The sequence below is a fragment of the Gavialis gangeticus genome, unplaced genomic scaffold (genome assembly GCF_001723915.1).
Source record: "Gavialis gangeticus isolate Ggan-Ray unplaced genomic scaffold, GavGan_comp1, whole genome shotgun sequence".
NCBI classification, from domain to species: Eukaryota; Metazoa; Chordata; order Crocodylia; family Gavialidae; genus Gavialis; species Gavialis gangeticus.
In genome coordinates, this window is record NW_017729004.1 from 23,396,603 (window position 1) to 23,404,670 (window position 8,068).

The 8,068-nt window shown below is 43.1% G+C and overlaps 1 protein-coding gene and 1 long non-coding RNA gene across 2 annotated transcripts in view; both read right to left on the reverse strand.

Annotated features, from left to right (window-relative positions):
* The window catches only part of DIP2C (disco interacting protein 2 homolog C), a 227,463-nt gene that overhangs the window by 36,491 nt on the left and 182,904 nt on the right, over window positions 1-8,068 (reverse strand). The gene's annotated exons all lie outside the window — the stretch shown is intronic.
* The window catches only part of LOC109291252, a 15,207-nt gene continuing 8,814 nt past the window's right edge, over window positions 1,676-8,068 (reverse strand). The window contains exons 2-3 of the long non-coding RNA XR_002095787.1: window positions 4,806-4,811; window positions 1,676-1,751 (exon numbers count right to left, since the gene is read on the reverse strand). This is a non-coding gene — a long non-coding RNA (uncharacterized LOC109291252). The remainder of the gene's footprint in view (window positions 1,752-4,805; window positions 4,812-8,068) is intronic.

Below are 8,068 nucleotides of genomic sequence, written 5' to 3' on the forward strand. Positions count from 1 at the left end.
TCCTGCCCCAAGGCCCATGTGCCAACCAAAATACCTTCATGTGCCATGATCTGGCACCCATGCTGCGGGTTGCCTGCCCCGTTTTAAACTCTTCATTCCACATGTGTTACTGACCCTCTCTTCTGTTCAGTGGTCTTGATGGTCTACTAATCAAGCTTTATTCTGCAATTCTGCTGAACGTTAGCTGCTCCCGGTAATGTAGCTCGTATCTCATGGCCCGCAGGAGATACGATGGAATGATACTTGTTTCTGCATCAAACTTAAACTGAAAAATTTAAACCTAGCCCCAAGCATATTAGTAAAGCTTCTAATTTCTTTTTACCTGGAGAAAAATGTGTTTTGTGTTATATGTTATGATGCACTTTACTATGTGCACCCCACTTTTCAAAATCCTAGATCTGCCCATGGTGTCAGTGATGAAAAATCTACCAAGATGTATTTTGTAGCTTGCTAGTATCCCCACCAGTTTCAATCACAGAGAATTTGTCAGAGAAGCTGTTAAGTATTGTGCTGAACTAATCTAAAAGTCTTGGGTGCTTGGTGTAGTTACTACTAATCACTGATGCTCTACTGCTAGTGGGAAAAGCATTCCTACACTACTCTGTAATTATATGGAGACAGCCTTTAGATAATATTATTCTGAAATAGGTGGAAAAAGACTATAGGGCTAACTAAGTCTATCTCCCAATCAAACAAAAAGTATTCAATGAAGTAAATTTCTTATGCTTTGTCTAATCTTGTTTAAAATGTCTGCAATGACTGGGCTTCTTCCACTTCACTTAAAGACTATTCCTCAGTCTAATATATTTCATTCTCAGAAAGTTTTACGTATGATATTTGGCATAAAATATTCCTTTTTTTCTGCCTTCTGGCTTATTATGCCTAGTTACACCTCTGTATACAACAGGGGTGGGCAAAATGGCGAATCTGGCTGGTGGCCAGACTTCATTTGCCAGCAGCCCTTGCCCAAGTCACTGTACTCTGTTTCTGCAGAGAACTCAGGAGCAGCAGCACTGTGGCAGCATGGGGCCAGGGTTTCCATGAAGACCAGCCCCAACAGCACTGGCAAGGTATGTGGCTGGGTACGGAGCTGCTCCAGGGCTAGGACTGGGATCTTGCAGAGGTGACAGTGTAGTCCAGAGCCAGGGCAGAGCCGCAATCCACTGCCTGCATGCCCCTGCCCAGCTCTGGATTGCAGCTCTGCCCTGGCTCTAGACCACGGTGTCACCACCACAAGATCCCAGGCCCTACCCAGCTGCACGCCTAGCCAGTGCTGCTGGGGCCAGGCTCCATGGAAACCTTGGCCCCATGCTGTCATGGCCCTGCCACCCCTGGGGTCTCCATGGAAACCAGAAACAGAGACATGGGCAGGGGCTGCTGGGAAATGGAGTCCAAAGTGGGCCCGATCCAGCCCATGGGCCAGATGTTGCCCATCCCTGGTATACAACATTAAAGAGTTGCTCTTCATTGTTTGTGCTTCCCCTCATTCAAAAACAGCTCAGATAAAAGGCCTACATTTACCCCGTCCTTGACTGTGACTTGCGAGGAAAGTCTGAAAGAACAAGGGTTATTTAGTCTGGAAGAGAGAAGAGTGAGGGGGAGATGTTATAACAGTCTTCAGATACCTGAAGGGTGATTATAGAGAGGATGGAGGTGGGCTCTTCTCTGTGGTTGTTGGGACAGGATTAAGAGCAATGGCCTCAAGCTGCAGCAGGGAAAATTTAGGTCGAAGATAAAAAGGAACTTTCTAACTAAAATGGCCAGACATCGGAAAAGGCAACCTAGAAAAGTTGTGGAATCTCCATCCTTGGAAGTTTTCAAGCACAGGTTAGACAGACACTTGGCTGGGATGGTTTAGTCAGGGATGATCCTGCCTTGAGCAGAGGGCTGGACTAGATGACCTTGTGACGTCCCTTCCAGTTCTACATTCCTATGATACTGATAGGGCTTGTGTTCTGAGGCACTGCATTTCCATAATGTTAAGTTCCAACATCTTGGCCTACCCTTCAAGGCCCTAAATGATTCTTGTTCTTTCTGCTTGTTAAACCTGCTTTCAGATCAGTGGTCACACGTGCTTTGTTCCTCCTAACATTTGTGATTTCTTGAATATAATCACTTATGTATGGTATATCCTCATTAACTGACGAGGATATGTGCAAAAATCTTTCTGCAACAAAGCTTACAGGAAGCTAAGCAGTATAAGATGCAGTTACAAAACTGATATTTTAGAAATACATATAGTGTTTATATATTAGACAATGTATTTGTTTCATTCTCTTCCTTTATATTCCCCAGCATGTGTATGTTGTTTGCCTTATTCCATCCAGCTGTAGCTACAATGAAAGAACTGCCTCCTCCCTCCAACTGTGAGAATTACAGGCTTGACAATTTCTCTTACACCAAATTGAAACTAACCATTGTAATACTGATATTTTCATGGACTGATAATCCAAACAACATTCCTTAAATATCAAGATATTTAAATCTCTCTATTTCTGTTTTGATACCATACAAATCCATTAGCCCAAGGCTACCTAAGAAGGAAAAAGTGAAAGATGCTCTTTCTTCCACAGTGAAAGGTCAATAACAACTGCTAAGAAATAGTTCGAAAAATTTAGAGAAGTGGGGATTTCCAGAGTGGAAGGAAGACTTTCCCCAGATCACGTTTGGTGGCCTGCAACCCTGCATTGCAGGAATAGTTCAGATAATGGGTAAAGAAAAACAAGACTGGAAGGGGAAATGAATGGGATAAGTGACTGAGGAATTATCAGCAACATGAGCCAGCAAATATGAGCAGCTCTTGAAACCTCAATATGTAGGGACCTACCTAATTCGTGGGGACTGCTGTCCTGATTTCACAAGTAGAACATGGGTTTGGGCAGCCATCTCACAGATGGAGCACAACAGGCCCCCCACACCTATGATTGACTGAGGGGGCCCAGTGGCCCCCTCTCACTGCTGCTGATTGGCTTCAGGGGCTGCCTGTCATGTGGTCTATTCCCTCACTGCTGATTGGCTATGAGGACTGTCCATCATGCAGCACTGCCTCTTGCTGCTGATTGGCAGAGGGGCAGGGCCACATAACAAGTGGCCATTGCAACCAATCTGTGGCAAGAGGCAGGGGGGGCAGCCATCCTGCTGGCAGCCCATTAGATGGGAAGCTCTCCCCTCTCCCCCTTCCCACCCCGATGAGCTGCTGCAGTGCTCGGTCATTTTTGTGTCGTCCCCCCCCGCCGATTTCACAGATTCTGTGGATTTCACAGGCATTGCCTGGATTGTGCAGGCAATGCCAGATGTCATAAAATCCACAAAATGGGTAGGTCCCTATCCATATGACATAAAACATAAAACTACCAGGGGAATATTTCTAGAAGAAATTTCACAAACTCACAAGTTCTATCAAAGACTCAGATCTGGATCATCACTGATTACAGTGAAACTGGAAAAGTTAAACAGATTTTCAGAGACTACAAGAAGATAAAGAGGCACAGGAAATACCAGAAATAAGAGGCACAGAAAATTCAGGAATAATAATAAAGAAGTATAAAGCAATTTTACCCAACATACCAACAAAATGTATCAAATAGTGTGCGTTTTGTCTGCACATTTCAGCCTTAAAATGAAGGCTGAAGCAACATTACTTTTCATTATTTGCAAGCCCACATCATCCAGATGCCATAATACACAAACAGTTGTCGCTGAAACTGGAGTGGAGAAGATTTTGGTCCTTTTCCTGGCTCTGCTGCAGCACTGCTGTGTGGACTCAGGTAAGCCATTTCTTTTCTTGGCTCCTCAATTTCCTTCTTGCAGAGCAGGGATAATTCTCCTGTCTCCTAATCTCTAGCTTTTCTATTTAGAATATAAACTTTTCATGGCAGAGTTTACTTTTACAGTACCAATCATGATCTTGGTCAGTGGGGGCCAACCTTTTTGGCAGGCATGCCACAAATTAGCTATGCATTGTCCCTGAGAGCCACTCCAATCCCCCTGATCTGCTGCTCTGCGTTTTGCACCATACTCTGTGCTCCCCACCCAATTTCCTGTTCTGCTTTCCACTGTTTTCCTCGTGTACCCTGTGTCATCTACTGCTCTGCTTTCTGGCTCCTGACCTGCTTTGTGCTGCCTGTTCTCTCTCTGATCTGCCCATGCCACTTGTGGCACATGCGCTGTAGGGTGGCCACCCCTGAAATTGGTTGTGGTTTTTAAGTAACACTGTAATACAAATACAGTGGGTGTTGTTTCGTTTCAGTTTTTTTTTTTTTTAAATGTGTGGTATATCAGTGCTTATTAATCTTTAACCTTCAAGGGTATGGCTAAGAAAAATAACGTTCAAAATATAGCTGACTGTCATAAAAAACAAATACTGGTATTTTTGGTAGCTTCGCATATATTGGAAGATGCTTTATGTGCCTTTAATAAAAACCAAGGCACTTTGACAATACTTTCCCAGTAGAACATTAATACATTAAGACCTTCCTCAAAGTCTGATTTGTGAAGTCACTGTCACCGTTCTTCACCATCTTACCACAACTTCAGAAACTGCAAACAGATTAAATGTGCACATCAAGACACTGTGCATGTTCATCTAAAATGCAGAGTTTATTGTAAGTTAATGAAAGCTAAATTTCTGAAGAAAACCATAGCAATGCAGGGACCCCCACATTCCATATTGGGCACTGAACAGAGTACACAGTCTTTGCAAGAAACTTTTTGGAAGAGATTAGCCTAGTCTTCCAGAGATTTTCCACTACAATGAGCCATTGTCTGAGAGGACCAGGCCAGCCATTTTTGGGTGCTTCTGGGACCTATAACTACAGTTGTTGTTTTTTATCATGAACTGAACTGCTATTTAAGAAATTGGGGTATCTGTAATATTCTTAAAATGGTGAGTGTTTGAAAATAAATGTAGGAATCTTTTATAGTTACTTAGAACTCTCCCTCCCATGCAAAACCTGCTGCATACCAAAAACTAGCAACACTGTCAGTAAAAGGAGGCTGGAGCAGCTTGAATACGTTGCACTGCATTGCCTCAGGGGAAACCACTAGCATAACACCCATTGCTAAATTATTCATGGAAAAGAACTGGAAACTTGGGGTGAATGGCTGTTGTGATTCTGCAGTGAGGGCACGCAATGTTATGGAAAAGGAGAAATAAAAACCGGGTGGAAAGTAAAAGTAATCACAATGAAGACAAATGTAGTATACTGTATTAGACATACCAAGACCTCCAGCTGGTATTTTATCTTAATCTATGGCTAACTCTGTAGAAAAAAACTGAAACTTGGACCAAGTTTTAAACTAGAGCACCATAAATCTATTCTTTAAATAATTTTGCTTTTAGTCCTGAAAAACAGGTGTTTTTCTTTAGATTAGAGATTACACTGTCCTGTAACCCTGTCAAAAGGCTGGAAAAACAAACGTGCTCTGTGTTGACTGGTTTACACAAATGTTTCTTGTTTTTTTCTTTCCCTAAGAGGCTCCTTTTCTGGTATTACTTCAGTGCGTTCTTAACATGAGGAACACGAAGTTTCCATACAAACTGGAGCCTCTAAGTGTATAGCTTACAATAGATTTTGTCCTTTTGTTTCCTCATTCTTAGGGTGCTCCTACAGTTCACTGGATAATGTCTGAGATGTGAGTACAGTTGCTAGAAATGGAAGGCTTGATCTTGAAAGAGCAGAGAAATCCGCTTCAAAAAACCTGTCAACCTGCCTTATTATTTTCTAATCCCTGTATGGGGTAAAATTGAAAATGAATGAAAAGAAAACAAAGAAAAGATTAATAAACTCTAATATGAAAGACTTGAGGCAATTATTTTTATGAATAGAAGAGAAATTTTTCAACTTTTACACAAAACCACACTTTCAAATAAGTGCATTCAGAATGACAACACATCTAGTCCTACAAATCTAATACTTGGTCTTCTTTTGGTGTGGACAACAGACCACCAATCTTCTCTCTCTTCTAATCTCTAAAGGCTGCTGTATTTGTAATGTAATTAAAGTCTGATTAAGGTGTCGGAAGCCCTCAGATTACAACACAAGGAAACCCCAAAACCCAAGGCTGACCTTGCTGTTTCACTACTATTCTTTCTAGCAGAATATCTAACTCCTGTATAGCATTTGTTAAGCTACAGAAGCAAAAAATAAGAGAATGTTTAACTTATCCCACTGAACATGTGCACTCACCTATACCACCCTTCTCAATAATGCAGCTCTGCTCCAATTCTCAGATATCTGTCTGTATCTGTGGAGGTCTTTTTGGCAGCCTAAAAGGTGTTGAAAGGAAAGGCTATGAAATCTCAGCTGCAGGCCCCAAAAGTGGGTGAAGAACACATTTCACTTACTTGGGCTGCTCTGCAGAAGACTTTGAAAGGCCCCAAGCAAAAGCCCAGGCCCACTAAAAATCACTATAATGTGATCAGAGCTATAGGTGTCTCTGAGTATCTGTGGTAGAAAAAAAGAGGCCTGGGAGAAAAAAAGGAGGCCTACCCAGGTTTTCCACTTTCTAATGCTGTATTTCTCCTGAAAAGTTGCCCTTAGGGCTGTTATCCTTTATCATCAACTATAGCTTCCTGCCCTGATTAAAATGAAATCTATCTGCCCAACACCTGGCTAAGCATTTGCAAAACACATACATACAGTATATTTGCATAGCGGCTGGTTAAGCCACCAAGTTTTAGGTGAATTAAGACTTCCATTTTACGATGCCCTCCAGCTCCTAGAAGATAAGATAGCTAACATTCCTGAAGATGAAGTAGCCTTCTAACGTAAGGAAGTACTTTAAGACCTTTGTGTAGGAACCAGAAGGACTGCCCTGTTGGATAATGGAGTGTGGGGCCATTGCTTACCAACTCAGGAGAGCTAGTTACTGGCATCCAGGAGAAAGCTGAACTCCTGAATGGGTATTTCGCCTCAGTCTTTCACTGGACCAAGGGGAAAACCACACCAGGTAGAGCAGAGGATGAGCACGGTAGGAATAATTGCCTTCCTACTATTGCCATAGAACTGGTAAATGACCAATTAAAAAAATTAGATGTATACACCTCAGTGGGACCGGATGATCTTCATCCAAGAGTGCTGAAGGAGCTGCCTGATGTCATTGCTGAACCCCTGGCAAAACTCTTCCACAACTCGTGGTATCTGGAGAAGTCACTGAGGACTGGAAGAGGGCCAGTGCTGTGCCCATCCACAAGATGGGCAGGAGGGAGGACCCAGATAACTATAGGCCAATCAGCCTAACTTCCATCCTAGGGAAAATCCTAGAAAAGCTCATCAAGGAGCCTATCTGCAATAAGGTTGCAGAAGGTAAGATTCTGAAGGAAAGTCAGCATGGCTTCGTCACAGGCACGTCTTGCCTTACCAACCTCATCTCCTTCTATGACCAGCTAACTCACCACCTGGACACAAGACAGCAGGTTGACATTGTATACCTTGACTTCCAAAAGGCCTTTGATCTAGTATCCCACAATGTCCTCACGAGAAAGTTGGAGGATTGTGGGCTTAACTCTGAGACAGTCAGGTGGGTGAGAAACTGGTTGCAGGATAGGACCCAGAGAGTCGTAGTGAATGGATCTGTGTCATCCTGGCGAGAAGCGGGCAGTGGTGTCCTGCAGAGGTTGGTGCTCGGTCCAGTACTTTTCAATGTGTTTATAATGATTTGGATGTGGGGGTGAAGAGCTCACTACTCAAGTTCATGGATGACATCAAGTTATGGGGGAGCATAGTCCCACTTGAAGATAGGCTACAGATACAGGTGGACCTAGACAGGCTAGCAAGTTGGGCGAATCAGAATCTGATAAAATTCAACGTTGAGAAATGTAGAGTCCTCGACCTTCGGACAAGCAACCCCCAACACACCTACAGCCTTGGCAGCACCAAACTGACTAACACCACGAAGGAAAGGGACCTGGGGGTAATAATAGACCACAGTATGAATGAGAGCTAGAAGTGCGATGCTGTAGCCATCAGGGCAAATAATATTCTGGTATGCATTAGTCAGTGCATCTCCAGCAAAGCCAAGGAGGTCATTCTTCTGCTCTACTCATCACTGGTGAGACTGCAGCTGG